General features: G+C 43.6%; 2 protein-coding genes across 10 annotated transcripts in view; one reads left to right on the top strand and one right to left on the bottom strand.

The window, feature by feature from the left end:
- Nucleotides 1–16440, top strand: part of CHID1 (chitinase domain containing 1) — a 332345-nt gene extending 315905 nt beyond the window's left edge. The window contains exon 13 of one of the 2 annotated variants that reach the window (XR_012159318.1): nucleotides 16343–16440. The gene's annotated coding sequence lies outside the window, so the exon portion shown is untranslated. Of the gene's footprint in view, nucleotides 1–198; nucleotides 959–16342 lie in introns of those variants that run through there. The other variant, XR_012159319.1, reaches the window with a different exon arrangement.
- The window catches only part of TSPAN4 (tetraspanin 4), a 518538-nt gene that overhangs the window by 34835 nt on the left and 466731 nt on the right, over nucleotides 1–16972 (bottom strand). The gene's annotated exons all lie outside the window — the stretch shown is intronic.

The raw sequence follows: 16972 nt of genomic DNA, 5'->3' as shown, positions 1-16972 counted from the left end.
GCTTGAGAGAGTTCAGAGGAGAGCAGTGGAATAATCAAGGGCCTAGAAAAATTCGTATGAAAAAAGATTGGGATTGTTGACCTTAGCAAGCAGATGAATAATAGGGGACATGACAAGAATATATAAAATGATGAATGGTATCTGGAACAAACGTTCCACCACCTCCATTGTTTAATTGTTTTTTTTTTCCACTGGAAGGTTGCATTTTCCACCTGGAGATTGTCCTGGTGAAGATGCTAGGTGGTGACTGGAGAAGAGAAGGGAGTCATTTCTCAGTAGCTCATGGATAATAAACTGGGACAGGTGGCAATTTCCCCATGTGGACAGTACATGTTAAGAGTCTGCAGCAGAGCAAAATGATGTAGGCTGTATTTCCCTATCACTAGGGCAGCATTTGCTGTGCAAACAACAGAAACCATACTAAGCAGCAGTAAACTTAGAAAAAGAAAGAAACTTTGAAAAGCTTGAGGAAAAAGCCAAATATCAAGCTGATTCTGCTGGAAAATCTGTAATCCAGAATGTGACATGTGCATTTTATGGCTGCCATACACAACTGTGAGTTGGATCGAGGTTTGGCTCCTATCCCAGACAACATCAAGGAGGACAGCAAAAGACAGTAGCAGTGCCTCCTGACAATGGCAGATGCTGCTTTTAGAATTACACATGGTAGTGCCAGGTCCGTTTGTAATAGCATCAGAGTGTCAACGGAAATGTGCAGCCCATGTGTTTAGATATCAAAGTCAGCATTTGCCATGGAGGGTGTTCAGCTCTCTCTTCTCAGGGGCTCCAGCAGAGAGACAAGTTGGAGCTCACTTTCATAATGTGTAAAGATTTCATGGAGTTTCTGGATCTCATCCAAAGAGAAGGGAGGCAAAGATACAATCTGGTGTCATAAATCTCATCCATCAACAAACCACTTTGTTACACAGGAAGAAGGAATATATTGATTTAAAAATGACGCTGTACTTTGCAATTTAAAACTTTTTTTTCTTTTATTGAGTTTTTATGTTTATAAAGGGCACCAGCTTGACAGCTCCAGAGTCTGAAAGGCTCTGCCTGGCCAAAAGAAAAACAGCTCCCGCCAGCAGCAATACCCACTTATTTATATCGTGGTCACCCTGACCTGGAGGGGCCACAGCTGGGAATGAATGGGAAAGTTCTTCGTGACCCAGTTTAGTTAATGGCCTCTTTATGGAGACTCAACAAGGGTGCGTCAAATAGAATTTGAACACCTGATCACTCTGAAATGGACCAAGACTGGCAAACCAAATTGGAGAGGCCACCACGCCACCTTCAGCTGGCAGTCACTTTCAATCAGTTCTGAACCCTGGCTGCATTTGAATCAGTGTCCTCAAAGGGTATGCCTACCCCAGAGATTTTACTTTGAGTTAACTCACTGCCAGTTACCTGCCATGTTTGTAAAGGTTAGTCTGAGGAGACGTGATTTACCCCAGGTATCAAACTAAAGTAATGTTAGCTTGGCACAATCGTTTGGGGGAGTGTCCAGACTAGACAATACAAATGTGCTAAACACCTCAAGCGATTAGTAAAACAATACTCTAGTGAATACACGCTTACAATGGAAGATTCCATACCCTATTTAGCAGTCGCCTAAGCTAGCCCCCGCACCCCCCCATGCCCACTTTTTAATTTATTTTAATTCAGCCCTAAGAACGTCTTCTGACAGGAGGGAGCGCGTCTAGCCTTGGAGGATACGTGTCTTGAAACAGACCTAATTTTGAGGGACTGTACAGGGCTAGAAAGGTCACTTTCGCGTATTGAGAAAGTGTTTCTGAGGGGGGAATGAAGTCTACTAGTTCCATTTCTTAAGAGTCACCACGGCAAGCTACCACAGCAGTCCCCAAACTTTTGAGGGTTGAGTGCTCCCCCTTACCTAGGGTTGCCAACTTTCTACTCACATAAAACCAAACACCCTTGCCCCGCCCCTCCTCCGAGGCCCTGCCCCAATCACTCCACACCCCCCCATTCTGTTGCTCGCTCTTCCCACCCTCACTCACTCATTTTCACCAGGCTGACTCAGGGAGTTGGGGTGCAGGAGGGGGTGAGGATTCCGGCTGGGGGTGTGGGCTCTGGGGTGGGGCCAGAAATGTGGAGTTCAGGGTGTGGGAGGGGGCTCTGGGCTGAGGCAGTGGGTTGGTATGCGAGAGGGGGTGGACCTAAGGGGTTTGGAGTATGGGAGGGGGCTGAAACAAAGGGTTAGGGTGTGGGAAGGGGTATAGGCTCTGGGTTGGGGGTTCTGGGTGGAGTCAGAAATGAGGGGGTCAGGATGCACGAGGAGACTCCAAGCCTAGGGCAGGGGGTTGAGGTGCGGGGGCTGTGAGGGCTCTGGCTGGGGCTGCAGACTCTGGGGATGAAGGATTTGGGGTGCAGGAGGGGGCTTCTGGCTGGGACCAAGATGTTTGGAGGGCAGGAGGGGGATCAGGGCTGGGGCAGGGGGTGCAGGCTCTGGGAAGCACTTAGCTCAAGCAGCTCCTGAAAGCAGCGGCATGTTCCCCCTCTGACTTCTACATGGAGGTGCGGTGAGGTGGCTTTGCGTGCTGCCCCATCTGTAGGTGCCACTCCTGCAGCTCCCATTGGGCGCGGTTCCCGGCCAATGGGAGCTGCAGAGCTGGCACTGGGGGTGGGGGCAGTGTGTGGAGCCCCCTGGCTGCGCCTACACATAGGAGTCGGAGGAGAGACATGCCGCTGCTTCTGGCAGCCACGCGGAGCAAGGGCAGGGAGCCTGCCTTTGCCCCGCTGCACCACCAACCGGACTTTTAACAGCCCAGTCAGCGGTGCTGTCCAGAGCCGCCAGGGTCCCTTTTCAACTGGGCGTTCTAGTCGAAAACAGGACACCTGGCAATCCTACCCTTACCCCGTCCATGCCCTCCAGACCCCCTCAGCGTGGGGCCAAGGCTGGGGCCACAGCTGGGAGTGGGTCTGGGAATGGGAGCAGGGTCACGGCCAGGGACTGAAGCTTGGGATGGGGGTGGGAGCAGAGCTGCAGCCAGGCTGCGGCGAGACCCGCAGTTGGGCCTGCACCCAGGTGCAGCCCCATTCCCACCCCGAGCCTTGGCCCTGGTCTGGGAATGGAGCCATGGCTGAGGCTGGGGGCAGGGATAGGAGTGGAGTAGCACCAAGGCTGGGGACAGGGCCAGGCGCAGGGCCGGGAGCTGGGGACGCGGCTGGGGGCAGGACCAAAGCAGAGATGGAGCCCTCCCCACCCCGGCCCAACCTCCCCCCCGCCCCCGATGTTCCTCCATGCCTCGCTAGGGGGGCGCAGACCACAGTTTGGGGACCTCTGGTCTACCAGTTTTTCTCTCCCATTATTTAAAAAATTCTTAAAACGTACAGGGAGAACTTTAGGGACCTTCCACACTCAGAGCATCACCAAAAGTTTGCCAGGTTAACCCTAATGATGGCAATAAAAATACACCGTCTTATATCATAGCCATTGACTGCTCTGAATTCTTTGGGATGGCCAGCCATGTGTGTCCGTTTCTTAAAGCACGAGCCCTTAAGCTGCCTCTTGCCAGTCTCTGTCAGACTTTTCTACTACACTTAGGAAGGAACAGTCAATTGCACACACACAAAATGGGAAATGACCACCCATGAGAGAGTACTGCAGACAAGGATGTGGAGGTTACAGTGGATCACAAACTGAATATGAGTCTACAATGTAATAGTGTTGCAAAAAAAGATGTATTAGCAGGAATGTTGTAAGCAAGGCAAGAGACATGCTACTCCGCTCCAATCAGCTGGAGTACTGTGTCCAGGTCTTGGCAGCACACTTTGGAAAAGATGTGGACAAATTGGAGGAAGAGCAACAAAAATTAAGGTCTAGAAAACATGACCTATGAGGAAAGACTGAAAAAAAAAACTGGGACTGTTTAGTCCAGAGAAGAGAAGATTGGTTGGGGGGGGGGGATGGAGAGAACATGATAACAGTATTAATGTAAAAGGTTGTTATAAAGAGGAGGGTGATAAATGGGCTTAAATTGCAGATAAAGTTAGACATTAGGAAAAACTTCCTAACTGTAAAGGTAGTTAAGCACTGGAACAAAACCTAGGGAGGTTATGGAATCTATTTCATTGGAGGTTTTTAAGAACACATTAGACAAACACCTGTCAGGGATGGTCTAGATAATACTCAGTCCTATTTCAGTTCCAGAAACTGGACTAGATGACCTACTGAGGCACTGTCCAGTCGTACATTTCTGTGATTCTATGCTAACTGCTAATGCTGTTCTCTGATGCCTCAGGTACCCTATGCTGCCGAGTAACACACTATTGCTTGTGACACAACCAGGAGGAGAGATCGATATATGAAACGCAGAAAACCTATCTGGCAGAAATCAGGCCACTGTCTCTCTTGGAAATGTTCGATGTCTGCTAGGCTCCCAAACAATTAACCCTTGCAGATCTGAAATAGTAGCAGGAAACTAACCAACTACAGCAAATTTATTAGAAATTGCACAGCGAACCCCTAACATGCCTGGTTCTGGTTTTGCTCAGTTAGGGATGCTCCCTTCTGAGAAGACTCTTGCAAACAGGATTAATTAGTAATGGAGCTCAAATGATCAGAGCTGGAAGGTCACAGCTCATATTGGGTCAGCTTGTGAATGTCACAAGTGCATCTTCTAGTCTGTTTCGTGGTACTAATGTTTGCCATGGAGACTCAAATCACCTAAGGTCTAACAAGCAAATAGATGTTTGTGTGATCACCTGCAGTACCAACAGCATGGAATTCATGGGCACCATCTGGAAAATCCTATGAGACTCTGGCATAAAAAAAACAAAAACAAAACAGGAGGTACATCTGCTATCACACAGAAATAGGAATGGATATCGCTTGGATTTCTCTGCTGAAATAGAAAAGCACAGCATGTAATTCTAATGATACTGAGGTAGAGAGAATTACTGAGCCTGATTCTGATCGCAGGACTATCCACTCATCTCAACTTTTGTTTCAGAGTAACAGCCGTGTTAGTCTGTATTCGCAAAAAGAAAAGGAGTACTTGTGGCACCTTAGAGACTAACCAATTTATTAGAGCATAAGCTTTCGTGAGCTACAGCTCACTTCATCAGATGCATCTGATGAAGTGAGCTGTAGCTCACGAAAGCTTATGCTCTAATAAATTGGTTAGTCTCTAAGGTGCCACAAGTACTCCTGCTCAACTTTTGTGTTGCTCCTGCTGGCCAGACAGTCATAGATTCTCACAGTGTTGGGGAAACTCTGGGTGGCATAGAGCTTGGCTACGCTAGCCCTACACTGCTCTCCCTTGCAACACTGGCATGCAGGGAGAGTGCATGATTGGAGTACTGCCACACTATGGCAATCCCTGGCTAGCATAATGGCTCTTCAGTGTAAAGCTGTGGGGGAATCAGATGATCCGCGCATACACAAACATATATTATGGCCCTGATTTTCCACTGATATCCACTGAGTCTGACTATTTACCCCAGTGCAAAGTGGCAGGAGTGAAATGCTAGCTTTTCAATTTGGTAGTATATTACCCCCACATAGCACTCTTCTAAATGACCACAACCAGCACAGAGCAATAGCAAAAGAATGATATAATAGCCACTGGCAGAAGACTTGGACTCGGTGTCATCTTGCTGGGACAGCTCAGATGCTGCACCCAAGAAATTGCATTGAATGGCTCCTGACAGTAATCCAGGCAGGCTGCGACACTGTCAATTATAGTCAAGTTTATTCAGAAATGGCCTCAGTCACAAATGGTGAGCTATCTCGTCTCTCATGGCTGAGCAGAGACTGAGACAAAAGGTCAGGTCCATCATGTATGACAAGGGTATCAGGAACGCCTCCATGGATTGTACTACACATGATTGCCTCAGACTTGTTTTGCATTTACTTGCTTTTGTTTTCCCCCTTAACATGTTAAAAAAGAGTGTTATCCAGAAAAAACAGCCTCTCTGTTAATGCAGATGATAGACAGAATTCCTCACCAAACAAACTGCTGAGTAATGAAGCCAGAGTAAGACAGGATTATAATGTGGAATTCACAAGATTGTGGGAATGTCTCTGTCATTAGAGACAAAACAAAAATAAAGGGGACGTGACTACATGCATAACTGAAAACAAAACTAGCAATAAGGACATTTTGCACACCTGTTTAAAAGAAATTCACACTGGGATTTTCAAAGGAGTCTAACAGTGTTAGGTGCCCAACTCCCACTGAAATTCAGGGCTCCTTTTAAGAATCTAAACCTCATTCTCAATTTCCAATGTTGGAGCTGGCAAAAAAAAAAAAAAAAAAAGTAAAAATCACTTAATTCAGTGAATTTCACTTTTCTATTCTATTCACAAATTGTCTGCAATCAGTTCACAACGGTCTCCAATGCACTTGTTTGAAATGATTTACCAAATAATTTCTGTAAATAATTTTGATCTGTAGTTTGTTCACACCTCATTTCCTTGAAATAGTGAATGCAGTACTCACAATTTAGAGCGGTTTTGATTGGCTATGCTTAGTCACTTTCTGTTCCCCACGTGGATCAGTGTAACTTTTAGAATCAGGTTCCTGGTGTGATTACTCATGGTTACTAGTTCAGAAACGACTGCTACTCAAGAAATTCAGTCTTTCATGCTGATAATTTGACTAATTTTCATTCTGTGTCTAATACATGATTTTTAGTTAAGACTACTGAAAAGTTTGTGGCTGAGTGTCTAGTAGCATCAATTTTCTTGGACTCCTGCCATCCCAGGTCCAATTGGGGTATTGTTCTGGCTGCACTGGCCGATTATCTTTTCTTGGCGATGGATGATGACTAGGGTCCAAATTCTCTGAATATGTTAAACAGGGTGACCTGAGAAACTATAGGAGGGTTTGCCTGACATTGATCTCGGGCAACATCATGGAAAGACTGATATGGGACACAATCAGTAAAGAGTTATGGTATGGTGGCAAAATTAATGGCAGTCCACATAGTTTAATAGAAATTAGAACTTGTCAAACAAATTATATTGATTTTGATGGGATCACAAGTTTAGTTGATAAAGGCTATGTTGACATAATAGACTTCTGCAATGCATTTGACTTACTCCCATAGGACAGTCTGATAAAAAATAACACTAAACAAAATCAATGCAGCCCATATTAAATGGATTTAAAACTGGTTAACTTGTAGACCACAAAATGTAATTGTATGTGAGGAATCATTATCCAATGGAGGTGTTTCTAGAGGGCTCTACCCAGTGCTATCCAGTAACTTTATCACTACTCATGAAGAAAATATAAAATCATTGCTGGCAAAATTTCAGATGACCCAAAAACTGGTTGAGCTGTAAATAATTATGTGAACATGCAAATTATACAGGCCACCTGGATCACTTGGTAAGATGGCCTCACTTGATCAACATGTGTTTTAGCAAAGCCAAATGCAAAAGCATACATCTAGGAACAAAGAGTGGAGGTCACACTTATAAAATGTGGGACTGAATCCTGGAAAGCAGGAAAGCTGTGAAAAGGACTTGGAGGTCCTGGTAGATAACCAATTGAACATGAGCTCCCAGAGCAATGTGTAGCTAGGATGGTGAATGCTATCCTTGGGTGTATAAGCAAGGGAATATCAAATAGGAGTAGGAAGGTGGTATTACCTCTGTATACAGCATTAGTGAGACCATTACTGGATTACCATGTCCAGTTCTGGTGCCCACACTCCAAAAAGGATGTAGAAAGATTGCAAAGCATACAGAAAAGAGCTACAAGAATGATTTAAGGTCTGGAAAGTATGCCTTATAGTGAGAGAGAAAGCGGCTCAATCTGAGAGAATGTTGAGGTGACTTGATCTGCATGAGGTGACTGTGCTGGTCTGCATGTACCTTCATGGGGAAGAGATTTATGATCATAGAAGGCTTTTTAACAGAAAAAAGGCATAAGGAGATTCAGTGTTTGAAAACAGAAATAATGTGCAAATTTTTATCAGTGAAGGTAAATAATCATTGGAACAATTTGGTGGAGTCTGTCACTTGTCTTTAAATCAAGACTGGAGGTTTTGGTTTTTGGTTTTTTTTAAAGATATGCTACAGCTCAACCAGAAGTTATGGACGTGACAAAAAAATTACCGGTTGACATTCTAGGCCTATGCTATGTAGGCCACACTAGATGATCATAACAGTCCCTTCTGGCCTTAAAATCTATTAAATTTGGCCAGCCGGTTGCAACTCTTTCTTTAGGAATTGTACCTTGCTTTTGGCATCGATACTTTGTCCACCTTGAGATTATACTAATGCAATGCACGGCATATGGGGCTTTACCTTAAATCCATCTAGAAACCAAAGCCTGCACAAAATGCAGCAGCCAACTTTGTGCATCTCACTGTGAACATCTGGCACCAGTTCTCTAGGAACTGCAATGACTTAAGGTGTTTGGGTGTGACCTATAGTGCCGTAAATGGCTTATGACTCATGCACTTCTTTCCTGTGCAATGCTGCTGCGGTTATAATCAGTGGGAACCCTTTACTATGAGAGCTTCCTCCCTTGCTTGCTTCATCTGTTGGTTTTGCAGAATGCCCTGAAGGTCCATCACTGTCACAGCTCCTGAAAGTCCAGGCCTTTGGTGACAGAAGACCAGAGAGAATAGATGTGGTGTTGATGGTTATTTGCTTGTTTAGTTTATTCCTGTAATGGGGGCTGAGGTGAAATTCTGAGATTTGAATCTTAAGTCACTGTCAGGGAAGCCAAGATTTTGGGATAGGCATTTCTCATTATTTTGTACAAAGCTAGATAAATAAATACTCCCCAAGCAGCAAACAACACATCAAACCAAAGGCACCTTAGGGGAAAGGGTTTCTCTTCTTCATGGAGTTGCTAAACAGTCCAGAGACTCCCTTTCTCCCCCATCCATGCACACTGATGAAAGTGACCATTTAAATCTATTAAGAATCCTTAAACCTCTTTTGGGGCAATACAATTGGCTTATTCCATAATTCTTGAGTGTGGGGCAACGTTCTACGTATTGTTGTTGTAGCCATGTTGGTCCCAGGATATTAGAGAGACAAGATGGATGAGGTCATATCTTTTATTGGAGCAACTTCTGTTGGTGAGCAATATTGGCAATATTAAGCAGTCCAGAGTCCGGAGCACAAGACTGGGAACCCTACGGTGTCCTGGCTAAGTCACTGGCCTAGGCGAGCTGTTAAACTTCTTTTGCCTCAGTCAACCAACTGGAAACCTCAGTTAAAATTTGAGGCGCTCTCTCAAAACCAGTTACTGCATCCACGCTGGACCTTCCTGGAAGAATAGGTTACCCATCCCAGCACACACAGCAAAGGGGAGAGCTTTATTGCAGGAAGAGGCAAACTGTAATTCCTTTTAAAAAAATAATAGTAATTCTTAAAGAAACACCTTAATTTTGACCCAATACATAATTTATGGATGAGGAAAATGCCACCCTTGAAATTACTTTGGCCCTGTAGTTTTTAACTGTCAGAGGCAATTTCTTTGAAATCTAATTCACGATTTGCAGGCTTCATTAAGTTTTCACAAGTAATTTTAAACTTAAATCACCATCGGCAAATCCATCATTTATTGATAGAAACATTAGGGCGCTAATGGAGTGTGACTCATGATGAAACAAGATAAGAAGGGATGAGGGTGGGGAAAACTTTCCCAGCTTCCACACAAGATCTTTGCAGGGAGAATCAGGCAGAGGAAATCTTAGCTCTTTTGACTGGCACACTAAGGAGAGCTTGTAAGCTGCTACTGAACTGCATTCTAAAACCCAGGCACAAAGGAACAAGCAGAGCTCAGAAAATAATGTTTTCTGATTGAGATGCTGAATCAGACCCATTTTTGGAGGGAGTAAGGTGAAATACCTTCCTCTCGTAGAGAAGGGAGTAAATAAAATTCCAGAAGCAGGTGAAATAGGATGGTGAAGTCAACAAATCACGTCAACCCATCTCCTCAGAATATTGAACTGGGGATCTGCGGATCTGGCAGGAGACATGGGGCAGAAGAGGGGGCTGAATACATTTTAAACTATTATATTGCTAGCTGAAACTCTCCCAGGCATACAACCTTCAAATAATATAATGCAGGTGCCTTCTGAGAAACTCCAGTGCATGCATTCACAGCCTATGTGCATCTACCACTAGGAAGAAAGTCTCTTTCAAATATTTCCATAACCTCCCTTGTGCTACTCTTATCCATAGGTAGCTAGGTAAACAGGATTTAAAAAAAAAAAAAATTCAGCTAGCCAGCCAGCCACTCTAATCTTCTACTCCTTATTTAAAATATAGCTACTTACTTTCTCCAGCAATTGTTGTCTTTGCTGGTCATATGTTCTGAATGGGTATGATAAATAACATACTTTACAGATAACCAGTAACCCTGAAGGCAACACTAGGTAAGGTAGTTGTAAGAACCATGTTGTCAAAGAAAGGAATGGTTGACCAGGAAATTTCTATACTAGTCAGGCAGATGTCTGCTCCTCCTCTTCCCTGTGGTAGCAGGGGATGGTAATGGGAACCAGGTTAACACCACTGAGTGTGTACCAAAACAAAACAAAACAGATATGATTGCTCTCTATAAATATATCAGAGGGATAAATACCGGAGAGGAAGAGGAATTATTTAAGCTCAGTACCAGTGTGGACACAAGAACAAATGGATATAAACTGGCCACCAGGAAGTTTAGACTTGAAATTAGACAAAGGTTTCTAACCATCAGAGGAGTGAAGTTTTGGAATAGCCTTCCAAGGGAAACAGTGGGGGCAAAAGATCTATCTGGCTTTAAGATTAAACTCGATAAGTTTATGGAGGAGATGGTACGATGGGATAACATGGTTTTGGTAATTAAATATTCATGGTAAATAGGCCCAATGGCCTGTGATGGGATCTGAGTTACTCAGGAAAGAATTTTCTGTAGTATCTGGCTGGTGAATCTTGCCCATATGCTCAGGGTTTAGCTGATGGCCATATTTGGGGTCGGGAAGAAATTTTCCTCCAGGGCAGATTGGAAGAGGCCCTGGAGGTTTTTCGCCTTCCTCTGTAGCATGGGGCACGGGTCACTTGCTGGAGGATTCTCTGCTCCTTGAAGACTTTAAACCATGATTTGAGGACTTCAATAGCTCAGACATAGGTGAAAGGTTTTTCGCAGGAGTGGTAGGTGAAATTCTGTGGCCTGCGTTGTGCAGGAGGTCAGACTAGATGATCATAATGGTCCCTTCTGACCTTAGTATCTATGAAATCTCTGCACATCTGATAGCAGCAAAATTCATTTCTATTGACCACAAGAAGGGTTAGGTGGAAAGTTGAAAAGGCGCCACAGCTTCCCCCCATGCTGGTATCACACGAGGAACCAGAAGCATGAAAACGATGAACGCTTGGAGCAAACTGAAAAACTGAAGAGAAGGGCTAGAAAACAAAATGAATGTGCTCTGCATGGGTGAATCCCTGCACTCACAGAGAACCCCACTGACTTCAGTGGGGGTGTGTTTGAGTCCACCTGAGAAGAGCTCACTGAAGGATCAGGGCCTAAACTACTTATGGAAAAGGTTGGGTCTGTTTTAAAAGAATTGCTCTGTTCACTTTGAGTCAGTTTGTAGTTGTTGTAATAAGAATATTAAATAAGCTGCCATGCAAAGCATTTTAAATAAACACACATCTTCTTTATTAGATCTAAATTAAAGGCAAAGAAAATACGTTTAGAATGCTTGGGGCTAAATTTACAGCTGGGAGCTTAATGGTTCTGCTGATTAAAAATTCACACACACCTGTTGTGCCCATAAATGATCGCATTTGCACACACAAATACGCATGGCGGTGCATCTAATTTTTCATCTGCAAATGTGGTTACCTAATCAGTACATGCAAATAAAAGGTTAGTATGTGCAAATAAAAGGGCAAAACTGATGTATGGGAAGTTCACGGCCTGCCTTTATTTTAAAGTAGTGTTAGGACAACTGAAGTACTTGCTCAACTGAAGTACTTGCTCAACATATAACAGTAGCGGGGGCTTCCACTGACAACCATGAATTCTTCTAATAAATACCGTTATAAAGTTTTCAGCATTGTACAATGCTATTAATGTTTTTCTCCATGTTAAGTCATTTTAACATGGGGATTGTAATATTAACAGTACTTTATATTGCTGCCTTCATCAATTCTCCTTATTGTAATATACAAAATAAACAAAGGCTTTTGGGATTCCGTTATAGGTTCATTTTTATCTCAAAGCAAAGGCTGTGCAAGATTTGTGGCTTCAGACTCATAACTGGTGATACGCTTCCCCCTCCCTCCTTGTCCCAAACTAAATATATAAAGAGAGACTTTAACAAAATTAATTGCAATATTCACCATGCATGAATTTCAATGCTCATGTAATTCATTTTCCTGTGGAGTAGAGGATCTCTTGCTGCCAAGGTTACGGGATTCATGAGCATATCCACTCAGGCCTAATGGGGAATAAGTAAAGAATCACTCCTCTCTCTGGGAGCTGGTTTTTAATCACACAAAATTACGTGTGCTGTCGGTCCACGTTCCTACCGATGTAGGCACATTAATGTAACAACTTTTGCATTTAGCATTCTGAACAATTTTTTCTAGCTGTCACTATTTTTTTTAATCATGAAAAAATAAAAAAACTGGAATCTTTGTTCCCAGCATAGGGAAGCTCTTACCCTACTTTGACTCTGCTAAGCTCCATTCAGTTTCCTCAGCCTACCCAGATGCAGGGTTCAGGTATGATGTGGGGAGGCAAACTCTGCTCTTTGGGAACTCCCCACTGCAAGCAAGTGGGTGGAATCTATGCCACTCCACTATTCACTGGCTAGAGCAGCTGGCCACATATGAGGGGAAGTGAGCTGCATTCTGTAACGGGTGGCAGTAACTCGCCTCTGCAGAATAAGAGGGGAACAGAGGAGGCATTATGACTGATTGACCATACCTGCCCAGGGCTAGACTCAGTCTAGCCATTGGTCTATTACTGTAAACCCAGTGAAGTTCCACATTTAAATACTCTAAATATTTCTTACATTAAATAGCTTTTACACATACAAAATTTTAAAAGATCAATCATGGGTTCCTCACCATCCATCCATCATGCATTAAAACTCCAAACCTCTCTTTTTAATGAGTCTCCTCCCGTGTTCAGAGCTTTGAGGGAATCCAGGCAGGCTTCGGAGCAATTTATTTGGTTTCTTCTCTCCCCCCACAAGTTTCTGGCCTCTTTTATAGGCTAAGGAAATTAATTCTCATGTGCAATACTGGTGCTGTAACCACTCTACTTCACTTTGTAGTTGTCTCACCCATACCACTTGTGAGCTGACAGCCTCACACCATATGAACCTCTAGCCTAGACTGTGTGTGTATTATATATAAGGGAACCCCACTCCCCATCTATCTGTTTCTGGAGCTATAAATTTAAATTTGTGAGCCCTTTGTGTGGTAGAAAGTAGGTCAATTGGAAATAGGGACAAATCTACATCTACCCTTCCATGCTCCTTGGCACATGAGACATTATTAAGGGCACAAGCGCAAAGTATCCCACTGTGAAGGAAAGATAGAAAGTATGGCAAGAGACCACCCTGGCTTAACCAGGAGATCTTCTATGATCTAAAACTCAAAAAAGAGTCCTACAAAAAGTGGAAACTCGGTCAAATTACAAAGGATGAATATAAACAAATAACACAAATATGTAGGGACAAAATTAGAAAAGCCAAGGCACAAAACGAGATCAAACTAGCTAGGAACATAAAAGGAAACAAGAAAACATTCTACATATACATTAGAAGCAAGAGGAAGACCAAGGACAGAGTAGGCCCATTACTCAATGAGGGGAGAAAGACAATAACAGAAAATGTGGAAATGGCAGAGGTACTTAATGACTTCTTTGCTTCGGTTTTCACCAAGAAGGTTGGTGGTGATTGGACATCTAACATGGTGAAAAGTCATTGCTGACCTGAACTGGTCACAGTGCTGTTCCCACAAGTACTGAATACTTGCAATGGTGATAAAACACTTCTCTCCTCACTGAAAGAACCATATACACCAAAACTAGAGTCTCATAACAATAGCATTTCACTTAGCTGGCTGTGAAATACTGTATTTGACTTCTAAATTAAACAGCCTTTTTAAAGACAACAGCATTTACCTAAAGAAGGAAAAAGAGAGGCCTGCGTAACTAACTCACAGGAAAGCTAGAATGGTACTTTCCTACTCAAATCATCATTTCACATTGCAGAGCCACTGAAACTGATTGAAATATTTCAGGTTTCAGAGTAGCAGCCGCTTCTACCTCCTGGTGACAAAGGAAACAGAGGAACAGGTGACTCAGTCTTTGCCGCACACAATGCTTGCAACAGTTCCATAAACTTGGATCCTCTGTAACATTGCGATACACAGTACTTTGTGCTCTGAAGTGCTAGTTAGTTCACAGAGAAGGTGGAAGGGGGTTCGGGAGTGGGAGACAGATACTAAGAAGTTAATCACAAGCGGAAAAGTCTTGGCTCCATGGAAGTCAATGGAAAAACACTCATTGACTTCAATGGACCAGGATTTAATTCCTGTGTGGTGCGTGCCCGCGCACCCACATTCATGTTCCCTGATGCCTGATGCAGTACCTGGTAACTGCTGCCTGAGGATGTCCAAAAATGGACACCACAGAACTGCTGTAATATCCTGAGGCACAGAGCCACTCCGCTGTCCTGGCCCTATTTACATAATAGTCTCTTACATATAAACTGACACTTGGAGGTGGGGGAGAGGGGAGACTTACGATCAGCTATCAGAAAAGCAATCCTCACTTGCTGCTCAGTGCTCGTCTGTGATAACAGTCATTACGAAAAGGTTGCCTCTGCTGCTTGTATATAAATCAGTGTCAAACACAGCTCTAACCTCCAGCGACAATGAGCCAGCTTTCCATTGAGCACAGCCTGCCATGTGAATTAGCACATGACTGCTGAATGGCCGGTATTGTTGGTGGTAGCAGCAGGAGCAGCCCACTGACATTTACTTAAATACCAGGTGATCTTTTCAACAGATTTGGAGGTTTGTGACACTTTTTCCTCCTGCTTTCCTGAGTGCCCCCCTCCAAAGAGAAAATCAATTTCCTTCTTTCCTCAAGCTGTCTGACCTTGAAAAGCCCATTGCTTTGCTTTGTTGGAATATACTGAGCTGTTCTTCTGCCAACTATAATTCATCAAGAAGAAGGTGAAAGGAAACAGTAGGATTTTTGGGGGGGGGGGGCAGGGTTTGCATAAAGAATAATGTTGCTTTTTCTCCTAGCTTTTCCATATTCTGTAAGCACTTTTGGTTCATTCAAGTGGTGTTGTAACGCTTTTGGTACCAAATCTTTGAAGAAAAGACTAATGGGTTAAGTAAAGGATCTAAACAACATGTTTTCCAGCCATAAGATCTTTTCTCTTCTGTGTTTTATGATTTGAACTTTCACTGATCTCTGGAGGAAAACTTTTTAATAGTTCTTTGCTTTAGGTGAACAGTATGTAATCACTGGCTCGGCCTTCACCATTGGAGATCACTGATCAGCAAGTATTGCTGGGCTATGATGCTTATTTTCATTATGACTCACTGGGTCCAGGATCTTAAGTGAATTAAAGTAACTTGCCGATACTATATACCCTCAAAAATGTGCCTGTGTCTTACTGGCTCCAGTCCCTACTCATATACTTGGTCCAGCTACCTCTGATCTCCAGCTAGTTTGCTTCCCAGCAATAGTGAAGCCAGGTTTTGAGCAGTGGTGGAGCCAGGAAAAGTGATGGGTCATCAGTGGTGCTACCTTCAATTATACCTACTGGCTTGAAAAGGCACTACACATACACCTAAAGGATGCTGGAAGGGGACCAGGGTCACCACCCCGCCCACCTATTAGCTCCTGCTTCCAAGCAGTTTAGAGGGCTGGTATCTATAGCACTGTAAGATCTCATCCATGATATCTTTGACACCAATGGCAAGGAATCAAGGCACATACATAGGAAGGAAAAAAGAGATCTCACCGTGTGGTTATATGCATGATCTGGTATTTGTAAAAGAACACAATGTCCTTTTATGTGCAAAATGGGGTTTGAATGACAGAAGTCACCTCCCTGTGCTCTAGATGACAGAAGTCACCTCCCCGTGCCTGGATTCTAATCCTAAAGCTCAAACAGATCAGCTATTACCTATTAGAAGCATGGTCTGACACTTCTGCCTGTCAGGCTCCAAACCAGTTAATAATGGTGTGAGAGATGCATGACCAACAATTTCAACTAGACGCTATTCCAGGTACCTCACTGCTGGGTTAAATAAAAGGGAGAAGATGAAGAATTTCATCTGCAAATTTTATCTAATAAAGTGGTCTATTCCCAACATTATTTTCAGTGGCAGCTGGCAAATCTAAGATGAAGGGTGCATTCCATTGGACAACCTACAATCAGATAACACGACAAGTCATTTTCTTCGCTCGTTTGTATATGTAAAAAATACTAAACGTTTACTGTCAACTTAAGTTGTCTAAAATATATATTGACACTACAAAAATGTTCTTAGAATGAATAAAAATGTGCTGTCTGTTTCAATATACCACCCCAGTCATTCCTTTACATTGGCTGCAGTTTGTTTTTACATGGCTTGTTCTGCCTCAGTTATTTATTTATTATCTCAACCCTTGAAATCTCTCTTCTCCTTTCAGCTGCTCTTTTCTTTTTGAGACAGAAGCCTGGGGGGGGGCGCGCGCGGGGGCAGCAGCAGCATATACTAATCGTCAGAGCAGAGTCTGGGCAGCAGGAGCTATGGGGCTAAATCATCACCTAAAATCAGTGTAGCTCAACTGCATAAACTGGTATTGTACAACCAACTTCAACCAAGGTGAAGAGCTAGCCCATTGTCCTCTATTCCTGGTCTACCCAGAGACTTGAACTGGCTTCCTGAATGAGCATGGACGAGTCACTTAGAGCTCGACCCTGGGAGATGCTGAGTGCCTCCTGATAGGTGCTGGGAGCTCTCAATTCC

The sequence above is a fragment of the Lepidochelys kempii genome, chromosome 6 (genome assembly GCF_965140265.1).
Source record: "Lepidochelys kempii isolate rLepKem1 chromosome 6, rLepKem1.hap2, whole genome shotgun sequence".
NCBI classification, from domain to species: Eukaryota; Metazoa; Chordata; order Testudines; family Cheloniidae; genus Lepidochelys; species Lepidochelys kempii.
Note: the sequence above shows the minus strand (reverse complement) of the source record. Positions and strands in the feature narration are given on the sequence as shown.